Consider the following 23,716-nt stretch of genomic DNA (forward strand, 5'->3'; position numbering starts at 1 on the left):
GTAAGCATCCAAGTCTAGTATCAGATCAGCAGCCCCTGTGTCTAGGGGATCATCAAAGTGAATATTGAGGTCCCCTAGCACAGTAAAGTTAGGTGTAGAGTGGGCAAGTGCTGAGATAGATTCTAGTAGGGCGCTAGCAAAGGGACCAGAATGGCCGGGGGGGGGCGGTACACCAAAAGACCTGCCAGAGAGGTTGTCGGGGCCAGATGGATGGTAAAATGGCAGCTCTCTGAGTCGGTGATATGAGCATCGCTAATTCTGCAAGAGAAATAATCTCTGTGCAAAATGGCCAGTCCGCCCCCTCTACCAGAGGGACGTACTTGGGACTGGGTAAGAAAACCCGGGGCCAGAGCCAAGACCACATCCGAGTCCGAGTGTGTTGTGAGCCAAGTTTCCGTAAGAAACAGGATGTCTAGCTCATGGTCCACGAGTAGATGGTTAATAAGCAGGGCGTGCATGGGGAGCGACCTACAGTTCAATTCTGCTAATTTCAGGCCAGAGTGTGAAATTGGTGCCTGAGTCAGTTGTAAGTTGACCGGGTGGCAGAGTACACAATTTATAAAATGTCCATCTGAATCGTGTACATAATTACATTATGCGTTCTTTGTGGGTCTAAGACTTAGTAAGGCACGACGCGAATAGCTCACCCTATCGGTGTACACGCCCGGCATAGATTCTGGCCCTAAGCCCGTTCATACGCGGACGGGCGCAGACGGGCTTGCCTTTGGCGCGCCTTCGGCGCGCTGCCGGCGCACCCGCTGCGCCCGCCCGCTACGCGGACGGGGACGCGTCATCTTTAAATCCAGTGGAATACGTACGGGAAGCGTCCAACTACTGGACCGCTACCGTATTCCTTCCCCCAAGATGGCGTCCCTCCTCGCCTACCGGCGTCAGCACCTGACTCGGCTGCAGCGATCAGGAAGTGTCATCAAGGGGCCTCGTAGCAGCGTGGAACCTGGTCCGAGGGGTCAGTGGTGCAAGTAGGTAAAAACGTACTATATAAAATATTTTACAATTTTTAAAATAATTCTGCAATCAGCGAGTGGGTGCCCGTGGGCAAAGGGATAGAAAAGAGAGAGCCCCCGGCTTCCGCCTCAGGGGTGAGTAAGAGCACAAGCAAATCTGAGCCCTGACTGGGGAGCGAGTTAAAATACCTGTCGTCCGAACGGGAAGCGTCCAACTACTGGACCGCTACCGTATTCCTTCCCCCAAGATGGCGTCCCTCCTCGCCTACCGGCGTCAGCACCTGACTCGGCTGAAGCGATCAGGAAGTGTCATCAAGGGGCCTCGTAGCAGCGTGGAACCTGGTCCGAGGGGTCAGTGGGGCAAGTAGGTAAAAACGTACTATATAAAATATTTTACAATTTTTAAAATAATTCTGCAATCAGCGAGTGGGTGCCCATAGGCAAAGGGATAGAAAAGAGAGAGCCCCCGGCTTCCGCCTCAGGGGTGAGTAAGAGCACAAGCAAGTCGAAGAAAAGTCGAAGAAAAGTCGAAGAACCCTCTCCGTCCACTGTAGACAGAGGCGGCTCTAACGTATGTTTTTTTGTTCTTTCTTCTCTGCCCATCTGCCTTCCCATTTATCTAGCTAACTCCATTTCAGGATGTTACTAATCAATTATTTAATCTGCAATTTCATTTATGATGGCCTCATACTAGTTATGTCATTCTTATTAAAGCATACACAGTAACGTTTCTGCACAGACTTTTAATTAAATCATCTTCATATTTCTGCGGTAATCCAGACAGTTTTTCATGAGCTTGTCCTGCACGTTTGGTAACATCCTTGCACAAAAGCACAAGCTCATTCTCTTAGTAGACAGCCAATCGGGAAAGATCAAGGTTTACTAGTATCATTTATAATTTGGCCACATCTACTGCATTCTCTCTCACTAAGGACTGAGTTAAATATTTGCCTAATCCTGAACATGCACATTTGCTTGAGGTTTTAATGAAACGTTTAAGCCAATCATCAAATTCTTTAGCACTAAGCTCCGTCTGTGGTTAAGGGTTATTAGACGCTAGCCCTTCTCTGGGAGAACTATAGTTAACACTCAAAAGTGAATTTCAAATAGACATCAGAATTTGGTGATCTTTGGGCAACTCCTCCTATCTGGGAAAATCCTGTTTGGTTCATGGTTGGATCTACACTTAAAGCACAACAGGTTTTCATCTGAGTCAGAACTAAAGTAATTTGAGAAAATCCTCCCATTCTCTGGCCTACAGGAGTGTTTCCTGAGGCACCCATTCCAGTAGGAACTGCCAAAGAACTACGGGGCTAATAATGACTGAAACAGTAAGTGCATCTAGGGCATTCAAAACATTAGGGTTAATAGGGGGATAAATCCCTTTACTCTCTTCCATCAGGTTAGAATTTGCGTTCACTGATGCAGTAGCTACTCTCGAGTTTCCACTAGCTTCTGCACCACCGCTCATTCCCTCCAATTGAGCTCCATTGTACAGAAGTGGATAAGCTGAGAACAACACATCCAGAAAATCTGCAATAGAATCACTACTAGTTCCAGTCACACTCTCTGCATTTCTTTCCTGTCTTCCATTTTCTTTCTCTTCTCTAACTTTCCTTCCTCTATTTCTTCACTTTTCAATGCAGGGCACAGTCTAGCTCAATCTATCATATCAGTTTTCCACTTCTCTTGTTCTGCATCCCACGTAGCATCAGCATAAGTATGTACTGGTTTTCTAGCTCTTCCCTGATACTTTTGCCTTCTGCCTAACATGAGATTCACACTCCCAAAGCATTAAATGCTTAATACGTTGAAGGTCTAGGAGGCGGTTTCATTTCATACAGTACTCTTCTTTAATTCTCAATTATTCTCAATTAAATGTGCCATAGCATGGAAACATCAATGTATCTTCTTTTTCAGTGATCCTATGCCCTTGATTAAGCCAAATACATGTATGAAGGCTCGCATTTATGGACATATAATGGCTGCATATCTTTGGGTGGTGCCTCTTCTCTGTCTCGAAAAGGTATGTTCACATTTCCCTTCATTACATTTCTTATTGCCTTAAAGAGTTTCATTTTGCGATAATATCAGGAATCACAAATAGGTTTTATTTCAAACCAGGAAATAATTCTCTACCTACAATTCTTGGTCGACGTCAACAACCAATAACAGTGCAGCACTCTATGATGTAGGCAACCAATAACAGCGCAGCTGAACACCATCTGAACAATCCCAGCACGGCACACTGTGACGTCAATCTCACTCCTCACTGCGACTCAAAGTCCTTTACAATTTTTATGAACACACTCTTTTCAGCATTATGCACGCAGAACAAAACACAACGCAATTTCAAAACATAACTTTGTCTGCTCTCCTAAAGAAATCTAAGTATTCAATCACAAAGAAATAATTCAGAACAACACTTTCTGACCTACTCTGAGTAACACTTGAATGAAACCTCGACCAGTGGGAAATCACCCGGATTAGTGCAGCTTCCCTCTCTGCAAAGGATCCACTACACCGACCACACCTCACACTCATGCAAAGATAAATGTTCCTATCTCAATTGTGCCACTGACGACGTCTCATGACAAGCACCACAAAACTTACCAGATAATTACAAAGTAGTGTCTTCTACACGTTTTAATACCATCACCAAAGGCTGTGTGCAGCACGGGGCCAGCTGCCGTTGGGGAGTTGGACGCATGGCCTGCGGCCAACCCCAACTACAATCACAGGCCATGCATGGCGTGGCTGCCTCCAGGTAGCTGCCTGCGGGTAGTTGTATGCAGGGCCAAACTTCTAACTAAGCCCTGCGGACGACTCCACACCGCACTCAATGAAAGGCGAAGCTTAGCTTGGGGTTGACTGCCTGCAGGAGTGTTAGCGGGCTCCAGGTGGGTTTGCCTGCAGCCAGGCCTTGTTGCCAACACCCTGCTATACAGGGCGAAACACCGTGCGCAACATGGAGTTGGCAGCTTGGGGGGGTGGCTTTACATATAGTGATAAAGTATTACTTTAAGTTGAAAATTCTCTAGAAATTCACTGAAAAAACAAAGGTTAAACCAACGTTATAGTTAGGTGAAATGTTCAGTAATGACGTACCGTTGTAAACTCTAAAAACTACAGTAATTTACCATGTATAGTTATAGCAGTTAACTATAACTTGTGCCCTTAGGTTACTTTAACCCCCTTTCTGGCCTTGCACTGCTAATTATCCCACATATTGCATCACTCGTCACCTTTGATGACATTATTGATAATATCACTGCAAAATTTGCTATTAAATTATTGATGAAAAACCTGTGTATGGTGGGAGCGCAAGTTATAGTTTCCTTAGCACAAAAAACATTTATATTAGTATTGGTGGGCGCACTTCTCCCACCCTGAGAACAAATGGCCCCCAGGGACCCCATTCCCCAGGCCAAAGAATAATAATGGGGAGGGGGCACATGGGCCATATCTGAAACAGAAGTCTTCTTCCATGTGGCGGTAGCTTTTTTAAATCTCCTGCCGGGGGGGGGGGGGGAGAAGATATGCCTTCCCTGCCTACGTATCTGTAGGCAGGGAAGGCATGTTTGCTCCCACCTGGTGGGAGATTGAAATATTCTCCTGCTGGGCGAGAGAAAACATATGTTTTCCTGACTGCACTGGTGCGGGCAGGAAAACGACTCTGTCCCGGGGTGGGCTACCTGGGACAAAGTATTTTAACTGGCCCCAGTGTATGGGGTCCCCAGGCCTTAATAGGCTCAATGTGGGGGCCACATGGCTCCTCTCTCTTTCAAGTTAATTGTGCCCCTGGGAACCTTTTAAGGCTCGGAGAGCAGGCAACGCGGCCCCTCCCATCTTTTCTTGATTGCAGCCACAGGGGTTGTGGATCCTTTAGCTTAGAAGGCTCGGGGAGGAGGGGCTAGGTTTCCCCTTCTTCTTTTTCATGACATTTGGCCCCTGGGGATGCGGTTCCCCAGGGCATTTAGATGCTTGTGATGGGTGGCCAAGTATTATTTTTAATTGCAGTCCGCCATTTTTTATTTTGCAATCCCATGTGAGTGCTGCAGGATTTTGGAAAAGAACTTCCAGGTTTTTTTATCTTGGCTGCAGGGGGTTTCCTCTAGGACCCCCCACATGGCTTAGAGGGGCCGGGTATCCTTACCCTGCCTCATAATACTCTTTTTCTTTTTTTTAGAACACGCAGGACAAGGGACTAAGTACCTGAGTACTATAATGGTAGCCAGGGACATTTTTCTTCATGTTGCTTGCAGCCAATCAGAGCGCTAAAGCCAGACCTAAAAAGTGCAAAGTTGCTATTAAAGTTAACAGTTTTGCACATGACTCTGCACATAACACACACGGGGGGGGGGGGTGCTAAGGCTACAGGTCGTTCCCCACATCAAGCCCCTACTAATTTCTGATCATTACACAAACTCCAGTGTAGGAGCAGATCTGAGGAAGTTTTAACATTTTTGTAAGAATTGCTCTAACACCTTGCATAGTCAAAGGCCAGAAACCAGTGACTATATTTGTTTCGTGTTTTTTTGCTTATTGGCATTTCTGACTAAGTGACTGATTTGTATCAGCTGTCCCCTGAACTAGAGAGGCATTTGCTTGTTCACAATTTCCTTTCCTTCCTCCTGCCAGTGAAAAAAAAATGTTGGCTTAAGCAGTCTTTGTTAGGTCTTTTGAGTTCCCTCATAGGATGCGGCCGGAAGCAGCGATGGTTTCCGTTTTAGTTAACTTGATATAAAGTACTCGGGGAAGCTGCAAAGTGAATATTCGCAGCATATCTGGCTTTGCTGGTGTTGAAAGCTCGAACAGTTTCTGGACACCTGTCTGGCACGCAGGCTGCCGAGCCTGACAGTTTCCCCTTTTATCTTACCTGCGAATATTTGCACGCGCTTTGCTATACATGGTGACCTGTTCACCTCCAGGTGTTTCTCCTCTTTGTGGACTGGGTGGAAATTGAAAAGCTTTTCAAACTGATATCAAGAGAAATGTGCAACTTTTGCATTCAGATATTTCTTTGAACTTTGATTTGTAAAAGAGACTGTTCACCTCGGGGCCTTTGCAGACTGCGTGGAAATTGGAAAGCTCTTTAAACTGATATCATGTAAACTGTAAAATGTGTAAAGATAAGGTGGGAGATTTGCAAGCCCTAAACGCAGTGCTTAAATTGTGCCGGTGGTCTCAGCTGATCAGTACCAGCTCTTCATCTGGCTTTGACCCAGAGCAAGAGGGAGAAAGGCAGAAAGGAAGTAAAACGAAGAAGAAAAAATAAGTAAAATTGTGATAAAGTGGGGCTGAAAAAGAATCTGCAAGAGTCAAATAAAGACATAGGAAGGGTAGAGTAGTGGAAGAAAGAGGCTTAAACCCAGTCAAAACTAAGCAGCATTGGGCATTCCCTGTCCGCCACACACAAAGTGCACCTCCTCCATTCACGTGAGAGGAACCGCCATGTTCCCACGGGCAGAGCTTCCGTTGGCTACGTCCGCGTGAACCTTTGCTCATTGCCCCAACTGACACTGGACTGTTGGTCAAAGTACCTCACACTGTCCGCCATATTTAGGGCTACCGGGGAATGCCTGGGGGTCTTGAACAGGAAATCAAATACAAGCACTGACAATGCCAGTAGGTCTTAGTTCAAATGAATTTGATATGGCAAACTGAAGCATTACAACTTACAAGTAGACCACATGAGAATGGATATATATTTGTGTGGAAGAAAAGAACTATAGAATAATATTAGTGTAGGGTAAAATGTCAGGAGACAGTTTCACTATCAAGCCAAACCTAAAAATACATGTAGGTTATTGACTACCCTCCTTCCATCTGAGCTGCTTCCAGAAAACATTCTATGACTTGTCTAGTTATCTAAGATACATTAATGGCATTACAATGTCATGTGTGTGCCCCCAAAAGTTTTAACTCAGGCAGCTGGATAAATAAAATGATCCCAGCTCTGTGGAGGTTAAGCTCTTTGTTTGTGGAAGCACACAACATCTGCCCAATTAAAACATGTACTCTGGCTCCCAACATGTGGATATAGCCAATGCCCCTCTACAAGTGATTCTCACATAATTGTTTGGCGACAGCTGCGCTGTCAAGCCAGACCATACAAATGACCCTTACAAGCTGGGAGAAAAATTCCATTGCTTTCAATGGAGCCGCTGCCACTGCTGTGATGAAGACATAGATATCTCCACTTGCCTAAATCTCTTAAAATAGAGCTTAGCCTTCTGCAAGGGCAAAAGAGAAAATCCCTCTACTTCCCTGGAATGCCAATGGAACAGCCTCAGAACTCGAAATAAGCGCCAGAGTTTGCATGCATTATATACATTTAGAAGTTGTGGTGGTTGTTATAGGCGTCTGCCCATGCAATATTGCAACTGTAGGCTTTTTCTAATAAGGTCAATTCAGAGATGTATGCAGGTCAGCAGGCATAATCTTCCACATGTATAAATCTATTCAAGCACATTTATTTTTGTTAATCAGGCCATGTAATTTAGTAAGTTAATGCTTTCATTTAAATTTTTTAAATGGAGGCTAAAGCTTATACTTTCAGGAATGATCCATGGTTGGCTTATGAGGAGGCTATCATGGTGAGGGTAAGGAGGCATGTCTGGTACTCTGTCTTTTTTTACTCGTTCCTGATGCTGGCCACCATCCTTGTGAGGTGAACTTAGTTTGTTGCACAGCTGTTCTCATGGGAGATATTTTGCTAGTAATAGGATGTGATGATCTAATGGCAAAGATAACCCATGCATGTATACGCCACGATTCTTCTGTTAGACACTATCAAAGTCCATTGAAAGAACACATCAACTTCCGGACGGGGGAAAAAAGCAACCAACCTGATGGTCTAAGGCCCTAAATGCTGTGCGTCATACAACTTTAGCCAGTATGACATCTTGTAATACTTGGAAAGATGTGATTCTAGTCCCGTTATATAAAACTAGTGGCCAAACCTAGTCATTAAATTATTACCTTTTGGTGAAGCTTAATCCACTAAGGAAGTTACTGGCTAAGGCTTTATGGGCCAGATATACAAAGCATTTTTCCGGTCACAAATGGCCGATTCTGCAAATCGGGCCATTTGCGACTGCAAAATGCTTTTTCAAATTTACAAAATGATAAATGCGAGTCAGTACCTTGTTACTGAATCATAATTTGAATTTGTAATTCGCTATTTAGAAGGGGAATATTTTGGGAGTCTCTTCCAAATACCAAATCGCTATGGTATGTATTACTGTTTTGCGACCGAATTCCAGTGGCAAAACAGTAATATTTTGCAATCATTTCAAAAGCGTTGGTAACCCATTTGCAAAAGGGAATATTGTGAAAATATTTTTTAAGACCAAAAAATGAAACTTTAAGGTTTCATATTTTTCTTTTTAAACACATCCTGTTTTCCTTTACAGAAACAGGCTGCGTTTAAAAAAAAAAGATTGCTTTATTGAAAGCTTTATTGAAAGCAATCACAGACATCCTTGTGATGGCTGTGATTCCTAATGGGGCACAAATTACGACCTACCTCTTTAATATTGATGAAGTATGTCGTTTTGCGACCTACTCGGAATCGCTATTTGTGAAAAAAACTATTCATACATTAGGAATACCAATTTCCTAATTGCAATTTTGGAGATAATCTCAATTAGCAAATCGGTATTCCTTGTGTTTGTATATCTGGCCCTATATCTCTAATCCACTGATTAGTCGAGTGAGATTGGGGCTAGTCCCACTGCACAAATGGGATTTTTTAAATTCCTCTCTGGTTCTGCATAATTCCTTGGTATGCCCTGGGCTGGCTTAGAGAGCATTAAAAAGTACATTCCTGTGGAAAATAGCCATTTTATTGATCTCGAAACAGAATTTGAGCCTCTTCATCACAAAATGCGTGCAGTAAATGGAGCTTCATGGGAATTCCTTCCCATCTGTTGTTGGGGATACAAAGCCTCTATCACTATAACTGGGTGGTGATGCAATTCCTAAATGCAAGCTCTGAACTCATCAAGTTCCAAAAGCACACGGTGAAGAAGGGATTTGTATTGTATTGTATTGTATTGTAGTTAAATTTATAACGGCGCACAGCTACCCACCATGGGGTCTCCCGGCGCCAAGAAGGGATGTAGGCTCCTCTTGTTTTAGTTAATTTATATGTTGCCAACCTTTTAAGATCTGTGGATAATCACCCATCTAAACTGGTAACTACATGCTTTTTTATGCTGATTATGCTCGGTCGGCGGTTCGATTCCCAATTAGGATGTGACCGCACATAGGAATCTTCCATTTTTCAATGGAAACTTGTGCGGTAGGCTGAAAACGCCCGAAGCGCAAGCTCCCATTGAAAAATGGAAGTATGTAAACAACCCTGCACTGAGTGGCATGGATTGGCTGTCGGAAACTGACATCATAATCCCAACTGTGGTAAAGCTGCCTTAAGGGATTATGGTACCTTTCCGACTGACCAATGGTCTCCTTGAGCCCGTCGGAACTGCGTTGGATTCCCCCGCCGGTTTAAACTCCAACTGCCATCAGCCTAATGCGGCTGTCGGACTTTAAACCTACCGTGTCGGGTGGAAAGCCTTCGTCCAGCGGTCGGAGGCTTTCCGCTCGACATTGTAATGAGGGTCATAGTCTCAAAATCAACAGGACCAAGATCATAGCTTTTGGCAAGCAATCCTACAAGAGATCATTTTCGATAGGAGGTTTAAAACTGTCATGGCGAATATTGGAACCTTGGGCTAGTGGTTAGAGATAAACTGAGATGGTCTCCTTTCTAGAATGTAAAAATTACCCTAGCCAAGTCTTCAGTGCAAGGTATGTTTACATTCATCTTCGGATATGGGACATACTATTTTATTCCATGGTAACTGCATTCTGTGGAAGTTACCTCTCAAATAGCGTATGGTGCTCGACTGTGCTGGCTTCAGAAAGAAATGAACCTAAATACCTTTGAAGAGCCGTACATACTAGAGGTCTCTTGACCTCAGGCAATCATTTCCCATTCAAAGCCTGAGGCTGGAGCCTGGCATTATTTCTGGTACCTTTTGTGCGCTGCAGGTGGGTTTCGATGTAGCGCTATAATCCAACTAATGCCACTGCTGATGGCTTCCTAGCCTTGGTCTGTTCTGATATTACTCGTGAATGTATTAGTAGACGGATTGAAGCATTATCTATTTTGTCTGCTTTTATGTCAACAGCAGAAGGCGATTCATATACATGTGTATGGAGTAAGAGGTACCTGAAAGTCAAGCTAAGCGCGCTCTGTGCAATGGAGACTGTGATCACTTGAAGATTAAATCACTTGCACCATGCACATTACAGTGGCCTTTATGGTTTGTGCTAATCTGGTTTTATATTCATTTTCCTGTCTGGATTGCAAGCCATTACTATTTTTGTGTTACGTTCAGCCAACGGCAACAATGTAATATTAGTGGTGCCTGGTTGAGCCTGCCCAGACAGCTTCAGATATATACCTTTAAATCTGGTTGAACAAGAAACGATAGAACATCTGTTAGTGAATTGGGTCAGAGTTGCAGGTGTTAAGGAGGCAGCATTTGAGCTATTGTAATAATTGGACTGGTTATTACTTAATAATAATCCAGTGAAGTTTAGTACTGCATTTGAGGATGTTTTTATGTTTTATTAAACGAATTTAAAAAGTAATTATAATAGGATATGACATCTTCTGTAATGGTTTGGTCATGAGACATATGAGTGAGTTAAGAACTCTCTGTTAAGTTATGTTTACAACTTGCAGTTTATAGATTAACACAATCATGTGCTGGAAAGCCTATAGCTTGCTTGTGGAGCTGCTTCTGTTTGGGGGAATATGGTCAGGAGGTAAACTAAATTAGTCATGGATTCATTTCCTGATTACTGACACCCGTTTATGGCAATCCCTAGAAAGGCGAGCTGGTTCAGAGAGTTCCCACAGGTACTTTGAGCACTGGTGCATTCCCTGAGGAGTGTGTGAGTCTGGACATTTGCAGTATGTGTCTCTCTACTTCCTGAAAATGGGGATTCTGCTGCTTGAAAGTGGACTGGTGATACCATCAAAGTCCTGGAAAGGGAAGAAGGATTAAGACTCATATAGAGAGGATTGGTGATTAAAGTTCTGGAAAAAGAAGAACTAGCAAGACTAGTACTGAGAGTTTGTGTTCACCAACATAGAAGTAGGACTCCACTGTGCTCTGCTCTCTGGAAATCTTTGAGAACAGTCTATGACAGGCTTAACTTTTTCAAAACAAATACTTACACTTGTTTTCATTTCTTTAAGAAAGGGGGTTGCACGTCTGCGAGTACATTGTATTTTCTGGTGCACGTAGAATGTCGGTGTCACTGCAAGCGTTTGTTTTCAGTGTTCTGTGTTCTATGAGATACTTATGGTGCTGATTCATCAAATGACATTGAAGAAATACTTGCACATTAATTTAATTGCAGGACATGTCCCTAGTGTGGTTTGTAAAATGTGAGCATGACTGTAAGAGGTTGCACACCACACACAGGTGTGCTGGTAACTGTGGGATTTGCTTTGCATCATGTCATGTATGGCATTCTGATTCTGGAATTAAATGTTGGACACTATAAACTGTCAGATCTGTATGTTGTCCTTGCACTGATGACGCGTTAGCGACCAGCAGATCCCTTCTTTTCTTCGGCTTTATCTAGACCTAACTGAGCTTAGCACTTCCATGGCTAAAGGCAGTCTCAATGCATAGGTGACAACAGCACGACCGGGAGAGCCAGACAGCACTGTTTTGCAGAGTTGGAGTAGAATGCCCGACCGGGGTCAGTCAACAGCAGCATTTCCTGGTCACGGGACGTCGTGACACGTGTGACATCACAGGCACGTTTCAGCTAGGTCTATGTTCGTAAATCCAAGGTGGCCACTTGCAGCGTGCAACACACTGCGGTGCCTACCCACCTGCTGATCTGCTTGTGCAGTGGTGTTTCTCTAGATTCAAGCATTGTGGAGCCTTCTTGACAAATGAAGGACTCTTCATTGGGCACATAATTCATTGATGACTGAGGTGAGTGTGGAAAAAGAGGAAAGCAGCAACCTTAGCTGCTTGTGCTTTGGCCACAGAGTTTTTACACTGTATTTCAATTTCATTAAATGCTACAGGTGCAAATTCCTTTTACTCGACCACTGTTTGCGTTTGTGTTGAGAACTGGAATTTTTGTCACTTTGCAATCCCTACAAAATGTTTATAGTATCTGAGGATAACAATTTTAAGGCTTATTTTTTATGTTGGTGTTCCCCTATGGATAGTGTATCACAGCATCTTCTTTGGGACTCTGAGACACCTCTAGACTCACTGAGAGCAATGCTGTGAGGCATTTGAGGCAAACCTGGATGCCACCAATGGGGATGTATTTACGACCAAAACGAAGAAAACGCTCCTCATTCATAATTTAGGTCTGGAAGACAGAAACTTGTCAAAAACATTGCCATTTGAGATGGTCAAAAAACGAACAAGTGAAGAAGGAAAAAAATCTTGATGAGCACACCACTGTGATAAAGACTTTTGACTAGAGGTTCAATTCTCAAAAAACTGAAGAAGCACATGTTTCTACAAAGGTGTCAACTTGCAGGAGAACCAATTGATGACTTGGTGTCTTCGTTGTGGACCCTCACAGCCAACTGCAAATAGTGCAACTTTGAAGACAATATCATAAGAGAGCAATTGATTGAAAAAGCAAAGAGCAAAAACGTTCAAAAATATTATTATCGACTGAGGACAGAGATCTGAAGATTGCACCAAGTTTAGAAAGGGGTATAGAACATTCAGATATGTACATGAGAGAAATATCCATGATGGGTGTCAGGAGTAAGTGTGAAAAAGTGAGTGTAAAGAAGTGTAGAGAAGGGGAATGTAAAATAAAATGTAGTTAAAGCGCTAGAATGATCTAAGGATGCACATTGTAGTATCAAAAATGAATGTTTCTACTGCAGCAGCAGGACTCAGTTGGACCATAAGAAACTGTTAGACCTGGCTCCTTGGCGTGAGTCTCCCTTCCACTTTTTTGTCGCTGTGCCTCATGTGTTTTATGGTGTTGGCCGCTCAGAGCACTGTGCCACTGCCAACCAGTGCCACAGTGCAAGTGCTCCCTATGTAAAATGTATATGTTGGTTGGATTACATGATTGGCTTATTTGGTTTACTATCACACCCCAGTAAAGTGCACCAGGAGAGCCGGGGCGTGTAAATACAAATGCCGCTGGTGGGCTTGCAGCACTGGTTGTGCCACCCACAGAAGCTGCCTGGTAAAATGTGTCTAGGTCTGCCATTGCAGAACCTGCGTGCAGTCTAGTACTGACATGCTGACTGGCAAGTGCACCCACTTGCCAGTCCCTAAACCTTCCCTTAACTTCATGTTAGTCACCCCTATGGTAGGCCCAAGGGCAGGGTGCATTGTAGCATAAGGTAGGACAAGCCCTGATGTGTGTGGCATGTCCTAATAGTGAATTACAGCCATTTTCGTTTTCACTATTGTAAGGCTACCCTGTTCTCATAGGCCAGAATGGGCTGTTAAGATTGTTACATCCTATGATCCTAACAGACCCAGGGAACGTGGTAGAAAATCGAGTTTAGTATGCCTGAACTCAGAATAATAAGGTCCATCTTTTAGTTAGGTTTATTTTAATATTCTGCGATTGCAAATGCCACTTTTAGAAAGTATGCATTTGCTTGCCTAACCATTTCAGCCCACCTCTGCGTGATGTATATCTGCTGTCTGGCTTGTGTGAGTGACAGGGCTGGGGAAACCCAGATGGGCAGGGCTAGGTAACCTGGTGGTGAATAGAAAGATTGACAAATAGATGGGTGGGGGGAGTACACCTGGACTCTGAATAGGGCTGTGCTCTGCCACCACAATGCTGGCTCCGCCCCCTGTGGAGCGTCTGATGGCTCTGCCCTGCACCCTGAAAGAAGAAGCTTGCATCGCATCAACAAAGTGCTCCAGAACTGGGCTGAACTAGGCAAGGGCCCCCCTGGCCTGAGAGAACAAAGGATTTGTGGTATAAATGTAGGAGCCCTGCTCCTAAGAAACTAGATCCTGTCCTGCCAAGAAGAAACCTCTGTCCGACCTGAAGGAACTGGAAAAGCTGCATGGAAGAGTACTGTCCCTGACCTGGGGGATTGGCCTGCAGTGGTTGCCTTGCTGCTGAAGAAGAGGAAGAAAAGACTCAATAAACTTTTATTTGACTTGTGCTGAGAGATCTCCAAGGGCTTGTGAGTGAGCTTGCCCCTGAACGAAGTCCCAGGACCAGTGGACTTTACTGCTGTGAGATCGCCTTGGAAAACAGACCGTTTTCCCTGCATCTTCGACTCGAACTGCTGCGTACGTCTCGCTGATCGCAGCGTACCCCCTGCAAGCTGATATCCTGCTGTCCGGCCCGAACAAAGCGTCTGAGGCCCCTCTACGAGCCGTAGCTCGCACCGCAAAGGAAGGTATCGTCCGGCCTGAGCAATGCGACTAACAGGCCCCTACGAGCCGTAGCTCGCACCGTAACGGAAGGACTACAAACCGTACTTGCTTTTATCCCCTACGAACTGTACTGCCCAGCGTACGCTCCTTTCCCCTGCTTTGGAAAGGCTGCGGTGCGTACGGTAGTCGCGTACGTCTCCCCTGTGCGGAGCGTACTGTTCGCTTGTATCCAGCGCTTCGAATCAAGATTGCCGATCTCATGGTACGGCGCGAACGCCGCAACGAACATTGAACGCACCGCACCTACGCACTGTCCCCTGAAGCCCTGCACGCCCGAGGTCTAACGTACCGTAGTACGCATCGCACCAGGAGGACAACGCACCGTACATCGCGCTTGATGTCAGCGCAGCATCCGTGATGAACTCACCAAAAGTAAAGGTACTGTGCCTGTTCGCATCGTAGGGGGTACGCTTCATCCCGAAGCGCCTACAGTGCGTGTGAGACCCGTTCCCAAGCAGTTTTTACCGCGTCTGAAGCGTACGGACAGGAACGAAGCGCACAGAACTTTAAAACTACGCTAAAACCAAGAACTCTTTGTCTAATAAGTATTGTGGGCAGTTTAAACGTTATCTGGTCTTGTGCTAAGCCTAAACTATATATATAAAGTGTTATTTTTCTATATATACCCAGTGTGGAGTCCATTTGTGGGGTTGTCACTGAGTTACTGTGTGTGTGTTCACAAATGCTTAACCTGAACGCTCTGAGATAGGCCTTGTCTGCTCGCGCCAAGCTACCTAGAGAGTGAGCAGGGGTTATTGTTGGAGTGAACCCCCTACACTGACTAGAGGAAAGGTTCCCTGCTTGACACAAGTACCTACCTGTGCCAACCAGAGAACCCGGATTCTAACATTGATGGTCAGCGGTGAGGATTTGCATTTGTGATACATACACAGTGATTGGTGAACGCCACATAGTGAAGGCAGACCAATAGCGCAACCACTTACTTCTAATTCTCATTTTTTCTGGAAATCGCCAGTTGTTAAAGAAATCATGCCTGGTTCAGTTGTTGTGGAAAGGGCAGCATCCCTCATCTCTGAAACTGAAGACGTGGAATGGGAAGAAAAGAGATTAGAGAGCTACACTAAGGCCCAGCTGAAGGGCTTCTGCAGAAAATTCAAAGTCCCCACTGTTGGATGTAAGCTCAAAGTAGATCTTTGCAAGGCGCTGAGGGCCTGGATGGAGTCAAGAAAAGACTCTGATGAGGTGGAGGAAATTGAGCAGGCAGAGAGCATCCCTAGCTTGGGCAGAGGCCTGTCGCCAGAGGAGTTGGCCGACAGGAAGGAAACCAGAGCTCATGAGATAGAGATGGCGAAACTAAATGGACAACTGGCAATGGAAAGAAAAAGGCTAGAGATGGAAGAGAGGAGAAGCCAAATGGGGCATTAGATGAAATTGAGGGAGCTGGAGTTGAAAGCCCAGGGCTTGGGAAGCACTCCCTCTGGTGGCAGCACACCCCCAGTGCAGGTAGGGTCCAGAGTGTACATACCCAAAGATGTAGTGAAGGAATTTTTAAAAAATGATGACATTGGGGAGTGGTTCAAAGCCTACGAAGTAGCCATGTCCTCCCACCGGGTCCCTGAGAAGGATTGGGGAGCGGGGTTGTGGGGGCGGTCCTTGAGTGAAGGGCGGGACACACTGCTAGATTTGCCCTCAGATGTGTATAACTCTTACCCCCATATGAAGGATGCTTTGATGGCTAGGTATGGGTTAACTCCTGAAATGTATAGGCAGAGGTTCAGGGGTTGCACTAAGATTCCCAATAGTACGTATGTGGAGTATGTGACTTTTTTTTGCAGAGCACTGGATGGTTGGGTAAAGGGTAGCAAGGTTGATAATTTTCAAGGGCTTCTTGATTTAATGGCATGGGAGCACTTGTCCAGTAATTGTTTTCCTGAGCTACGCCAGCACCTGATTGATAGTAGGCTGACTAACCCTAGAAAGCTTGCTGAGGAGGCGGACCGCTGGGTCAGTACCAGTACAAGGGTCACGTGGGAGACTCCGCCAAGGGTGGGCAGGGTCCCCAGCAGAAGAGCGGGGGGGACAAGGGTAACCAGAGGGAGTTCCAGAAGAGGCCCCAAAGTAATCCCCAAGGGAACCAAGGGAAGGGTTCTCAGCCTCCCCCCCCCCTAGAAACCGACCGGGGCCCCGACAGGTACCCCTGTTCAAAGAGGGCCCCCAAACTGTTACAGATGTGGTGAGCTGGGTCATTTTGCCAATGATCCCAAGTGTCGCCAGTTTGGTAAGCCAGCACCCACTGGTGCAACCCCCCGGCAGACGGCTAGTGTAGCCCTGGGTGGAGAAATGGGTGTCCAAGGTGGGTGGGGTTCGGTAGAAATGTCCCTGGTCTCATTAGGAGACCGTGAAGTGGTCCCCAAAACCCAGCTGCCTGGGAACACTAAGAAATACAGGCAGTGGGTGACCATAAATGGCCATAGGGTTGAAGCTCTGAGAGATACAGGAGCCACCTGGTGTCTCAGGAGCAGGTTTTCCCAGGAGCATTCTATCCGGTTGTTGCCGCTGACAACACGGAGAGCCACTGCCCGGTGGCTCAGGTTCCCTTTGAGTGGGGGGGGGGCGTCTCTGGTACTCTTCAGGTAGCTGTGAGGCCCGCCATGCCTGTAGACTGTCTGTTAGGGAACGATCTGGAGAGCTCACCTTGGGCTAAGGTGGAGCGGAGTGCTCACCTGGAGATGTTGGCTATGCCTGATTGGGCGTGTGCCACCACCTGGTCCATGGCAGCCAGTAGGGGTGCTCAAGAGGACCTAGAGCCTGAGAGGGAGGCCCAGGAACCGGCCTTAGGGAGGAGAGGCAGGGGGCGCGGGAAACCGTCCCCCGAAGTTCCCACGGTCCAGGAGGAAGCAGACCTTGAGGGGAATGCCCTGGAACCTACAGGGGAACAGATAGCTGAACTGGGGGACCTGCCTGAGCTGACCCATTGGCAGCAAGAAGGAGGACCCTCCAGGGAAGAATTCTGCAGGGAGCAGAAAGAATGCCCTTCTCTCATGGGTATACGGAGGCAGGCTGCAGACCAGGTCAACAGTGATCAGTTTGGAACACATTTTATTTAGTGGGAGAACGACCTCCTGTATTCTGAGTCTAAGGTTGCTGAGCCTGGGTCAGCCCGTGTGCTGGTGGTACCCCAGCGCTTCACAGCCTTCCTACTGGGGCTGGCTCACGATGTGCCATTGGCAGGACATTTGGGGCAGGACAAGACCTTTGAAAGGCTTGTCACCCACTTCTTTTGGCCCCAAATGCGCGGGAGTTCAGACACTCACTGCAGGACCTGCCAGACTTGCCAGGCAAGTGGAAAGAGTGGGAGGAACCAGAAGGCTCCTCTCCAACCATTCCCTGTGGTCAGTACCCCCTTTGAGCGAGTGGGGATTGACATTGTGGGGCCACTGGACTCCAGGACAGCCATGGGCAACAGGTTTATCCTGGTCCTGGTGGACCATGCCACCCGGTACCCGGAAGCCATCCCTCTGAGGACAGTGACGGCCCCCGTGGTGGGATGTGCACTGATGGGAATTTTCTCCCGAGTGGGATTCCCACTAGAGGTGTTGTCTGACCGGGGTACCAATTTCATATCCAAATATATGAAATCCCTTTGGCAAGAGTGTGGTGTAACCTACAAATTCACCACACCTTACCACCCCCAAGTAAACGGGTTGGTTGAGAGATTCAACCAAACCCTGAAGGGCATGATAATGGGTCTTGAGGAACCCATGAGGCGTAAGTGGGACGTCCTCTTACCATGCCTTCTCTTTGCTTACAGAGATGTGCCCCAGAAGTCTCTAGGGTTCAGCCCCTTTGAGCTTCTGTACGGCCACCCAGTGGGAGAACCTCTAAGTCTGGTCAAAGAAGGCTGGGAGCAATCTCCCAGGAAATCTCCCCAGAATGTATATAGTTACATGCTGGCCTTCAGGAACCAGACTAGGCATTTCAGGGAACTTGCTGAGGCAAACCTGGAAACCAGCCAGGAGGAGATGAAGCGGTGGTACGACCAGAATGCCACTCTGGTAGAGCTTCAGCCTGGACAGAAGGTATGGGTCTTGGCCCCAGTGGAACCCTGTGCGCTCAAGGATAAGTGGACCGGTCCCTTTGAGGTTGTGGAGCGCAAGAGTTCAGTTACCTATTTGGTGGACTTGCGACCCCCAAGGAACCCCTTAAGGGTCCTTCATGTCAACCACCTCAAGACCCACTTGGAGAGGTCCCAAGTGGGCATGCTCTTGGCAACAGATGCTGGGATGGAAGAGGAGACCGATGGGTCAGTGGATGGTGTCATCCTCTCTTCCGCCCTGACCCCTGAGCAACAGAATGATTGTCGCCAGCTGCTGGTACAATTTTCTGATCTGTTTTCCCTGGTTCCCGATGTCACTGATTGGTGCGTCCATGATGTGGACACTGGGGATAGTACACCTGTGAGGCACAAAGCCTACAGGGTGACTGACAGGGTGAGGGCATGCATCAAGGAGGAGGTCTCCAAGATGTTTGCACTCGGGGTAATTGAGTCCTCCAGCAGTCCTTGGGCCAGCCCAGTGGTCTTGGTCCCAAAGGCTGCAGCGCCGGGAGCCACACCCGAACTCCGGTTCTTTGTGGACTACAGAGGACTCAATTTAGTCACCAGGACTGATGCACACCCCATCCCCAGAGCTGATGAGCTCATAGATCTGCTAGGGGCTGCCAACTACCTCAGCACGTTTGCAAAAAACCTGGTGGATTTGCTGAAAAGATCTGCACATCATTTGGTTTACATAAGTAATGCCAACAAACAGTAACAATTACAAAAGTAATAATGGGTGCTGACATGAAGCCAAATACTCATCCACTAAGAGTAATAATTATCTTTGCGACTACAAATAATCCAAAGAATTTTAAATCAAATAGAAAGGCAACGTAGCACACCAGGATAGTCCACTGATACCCTGAATTAACCAATTCCTTGGGTATTGTCCATGGATTGTCAAGTTCATATAAAGATGCACATCATTGTCCAGTCTTGGTAAAGTTGTTGTGTTGAATTTGTTTATTATTAACGAAGTAGGTATCCAATGTTCGGAACGCAGCCGACGCGCGTTTCGCCCACAGGGCTTTCTCAAGGCTGCATATGTACAAAGAAGAAAATAAAACATAAAGTCTGTTTGATACTATACGTAAATATGCAAAAGAACATTGCAATCTGCACCAAATCATGAGTAATAAGGGAAGAGAAAATAGATTGTACTGGAACCCGTGCTAAGGGCAAGCCTGGAAGGAATAGATCCAAGGAATACCACCACCGAAGACAACCCCGTAATAGGTGGAATGGACGATCAGAACGATAAGTAAACGATGACCAAGTGTGATACCAGAAAAGTATAATAGAAGAACATTCCGTGCGTGGTATTGAGAAGTGAGTTAACGAATCAGTAGATCCCCATTGTATGAAAGACAATTGTGCTAATGGGAGAGCCGTAGTCTCACCTTAAATAGTACAAAATGTGGATTGTACCTTAGGTAATTTCTGATAGTGTTTATCTTATTCAGTAGAATCTGCAAGTAGAAATATGTATATATATGTATAGACATGTTATGACTATCAGGATCACCGTGTATTCACGGCACCTGAACTGTTAAAATATTTGGTAGGTAACTACATTATATCCATATCGTCCTAGTCTGTTGTATGTTGGAATTCTTACCTAATGTGATAATTTCCATCGGATGATCGTATGCCAATATGCCGAGTAGTCCAAGTAATAAAGTTCCTATTTCAGTAATTATCCAAAAGAAATTGCGTATTGGGACCAGTATCCGTCCTCTCTGTTAAAATACGACAAGAAAAACATTCTATTGGGGGTTGCCTAATATGTACGGCAAACATGTTTAGACATCACTAAGTAAAGCCACTAAGTCCATATTAACGTATCTCGGTCGTAGACGATCTGGATTCTAATGATAAAAGGATCATTTACAATCCTAATCCAGACATATTAGACTCTCATAGTAAACTAAAGTAGCTGGCGAGTTTCAAGCCTGCACCCGGCTAACCGGGTAGCACATACACAAGACAAACAAGCATTTGCAATAGGTCTCGCATTTCCGCGAGTTTGAGCTATTGACATTTCAAATGACAATGCCTTTTATTTTTGATTTTTGAACATAAATAAAAGGCATTGCCATTTACATTGCCAATTGCTTAAACTCATGTAAATGCGAGACCTATTGCATTGCAAATGCTTGTTGAAGGGGCAATCCATTTGCAGCTCCACATCTGAGTAATTGTTACGCCGTACCAAAGAAAATAATATAGTGCTGAGGTGCTGCTATTCTGTGCTGTACTATGCAGCGCTATAATATGCAGAATATATTATGTACCTCCATTCAGGAACGGTGCTCTAAAAAAGGCAGTCTTTAAGCCCGACCTTTCCAGCTCGTGAAGAGACACCGGGGGGGGGAGGGGAGGTGGAGACATTCAGGCTGGCAAATGGTGAGCACTTTCGCGGCCGCTTTGATGGTGTCAGTGGCCGCGCGGCTCACTGAGAACATCAAGGCGGCCGTGAAATGATCATGCAGGCTGCCAAGCCCCAATCAACCACGCCGCTCTCACAAGTGACAAACAATGAAGGGAGCCTAAAAAACTCCCAGAACTAACAGGCGTTTGCCGGCCAATCACGAAATAAGTGTCACGGGTCATCCTGAAGGTGACGCCGAGCTGTACTGCGCGCACCTTTCACACCTTCACTCTGTTTCACCAATCACAAACCAGGGAGGGCTCTTCCTCGCGGAGCCCCGGCTTCCAGCGTTGTGTTATCTTTGTAAATTTGCTTATCTTCTCTGGTTGGGCTATCTGCGTGAACGTAATCACGTGAGTTGTTTTCAGAGCAGAGTCGTGTACACTTGAGAAATAATACAATGAAATGTTTGCAAACGACTTTATGATTGCCATAATTGTCACCCATTTGCAAAAAATAAAGAACTGCACATTAGAAGGGCTTAAATGTGCACACACATTTTCGCAACCCCTCGAAAAGACCACAACACTGAAAAAAAACCAAATCTCTGCCACATCTATCTAGGATTCGTTGGGATACTCCAGCGGTGCTGACTTCGGAACTGGGAAATTCGGTTCGAATCTCGGCGTTGGATAGAATCTTGTGATTCAGGGCAAATCACTTCCTCTCCCTGTGCCTACAAAAAAAATGAATGTCTCCTTGTGTAATATAACTGATGCTCATGTAACGCGCTCCAATACCCTCGGTTCGAATTCGCGCTAAATAAAAACTGGGAAAAACTGTTAAGCGCTATAGAATTCTGCTGCACGTCACCTCCGGAGACTAGTGCATGGTTAATTTTAGACGAACCGCGCATTGCGTAGGATTACAAAAATGAATCTGTACTCAGACCACACAAGTGCACGCATTTTTCCGCATGACTCAGAGCTGGGAGGGCGAAGTGCGTGCGAAGTACAATACATTTGCGCATCTGATACCACAGTGCATCGCGCATCGTGAATTTCACAAGAGACTGGTCAAAATTAGCACAAACTGTTCGCGAGCATATCGATAGGCAGCTATCACATTATCTGGCCAGGAAACTCTAATAACAATTATATTCGGGTTTGCATTTATTAATGCAGGCGCTATTAGCGGTATGCCGCTCGTCGGCCGGATACTCGTCGGGTATTGGGGGGAGGGGGGTGAAGGTCTTGGTGGTGATCTTGTAGGTCCGGGCACTTGTGCAGTCTGAGATGAGTGCTGCTTCTCTCTTGTTTGTAATGCCTCTGGTAATTATTTGGCTCCCAGTATCTGAGCAGCACAGCGGGTTATCCTGCTGCGGCGGAATCACGATCTCCAAATTCAAGGTATTAGTTTATTTATTACAGAGAATCATCTGCTAGAGATGTTCGTGCGTGTAGGAAATACGTGAGCATTTAGACTTTGGGAAGGTGTTTAACTACACTGAATCTGTGTGTCATTCGAGGTGTTTCTTTTATTCTTTTGAAATAACAAAATAATCCAAATTGGTAACACTTTTAAACAAGGCTGTGAAATGTTCTGAAATCGGAGATAAAAAATGAATGCATCTTCCGCACATCACGAGTCCTGTGATCATCCCTCATGATGTGTTCTTGTTTTAGAGCTGTTAAATAGAGGTGCTGGAGGGAGACCAGCAATGAGGAAAGGGAATAGGGAAACTACAGGAGAAGGGAGTAAGAGACACGAACAGGACAAACAATGACCTAGAAGCACGGAAGAAAAGGGAAGTGCGGCAGAGGAAGAGTGAAAGGCTGATGAATAAGGCAGGGGCGCGAGCCAGAGGAGAGCAGCAGAGAGAAACAGGAAGGGGGAGCACGAGGGAAAAGGGCCTCGGTGCCGACGGATTGCAAGGGAGGGAGAGGGGTGCAAGGCAGAGAGTGGGGACAGAAGGGAAATTAGAACAGCCAAGTCGGAAAGTGAAAGGCGAGGACGTCTAAAAACGCTGCGTTCGGGGGGGGGGGGAAGCGGGGCTACAGGGCGGGGAGAATGAGGAAAGAACAGCTGTGAGAGAGCAGGATGGGGTGAAGCAGGAGAGGGCAGAGAGATAAAGAAAAAGAGGTGAGATAAAGAGGGAGCCGGCGCAAGGAGAGGAAAGCAGAGTCAGAGGAACTGGAAGGGTGAATGCGACACAAACTGGCAGTGGGCGAGAGCGAGGAGATAGAATTGAAAGCAATGAGCTTGAATGGGAGGCAGTGAGAAAGGCTGTCTGCGGGATGAGTGAGAGAAGAAGAGGGAATAGCGAGATCAGTGGAAGCAAAGAGTGAAGGCGATACACAGAGGACAAATGAGTGTGTGGCAAAGGAGCAGAGAGTGATGTAAAGTTAACTAAGGACAACATAGGAGGAAGGGAGAGATGGAGAAACATGATCCAAGCGTCGATGTATAGTCATGAGCGAGGAAACATGAAAATCTGCTGCGCGCTGACAAACACACGTGCTGAAGACAAAGTTGAATGGAAGCACAAGCGATTATCCTTACCGTTTGTCTGATCGTGCCTTTACATTTATTTACATGCGTTAGAGGACACGCGCTGTAGATGATATGAAATGAAAGTACAAGCGATAATCCTTCACGCTTGGCTGCATGCTGTTAGTTGAAGATGGGTAAGACTTCCCTTGAAATCGGAACAAGCGCGTATGAATCAAGGCTCAGCAAAATAAAAGAAAATCAAAGGCGGTAAAAGGCTTGAAAAGTTTGTAGCGGCGAAAGTGAAAGTAATCGAGCAGAGCATCAAAGGGCTGGG

Source organism: Triturus cristatus, chromosome 5_1, assembly GCF_964204655.1.
Source record: "Triturus cristatus chromosome 5_1, aTriCri1.1, whole genome shotgun sequence".
NCBI classification, from domain to species: Eukaryota; Metazoa; Chordata; class Amphibia; order Caudata; family Salamandridae; genus Triturus; species Triturus cristatus.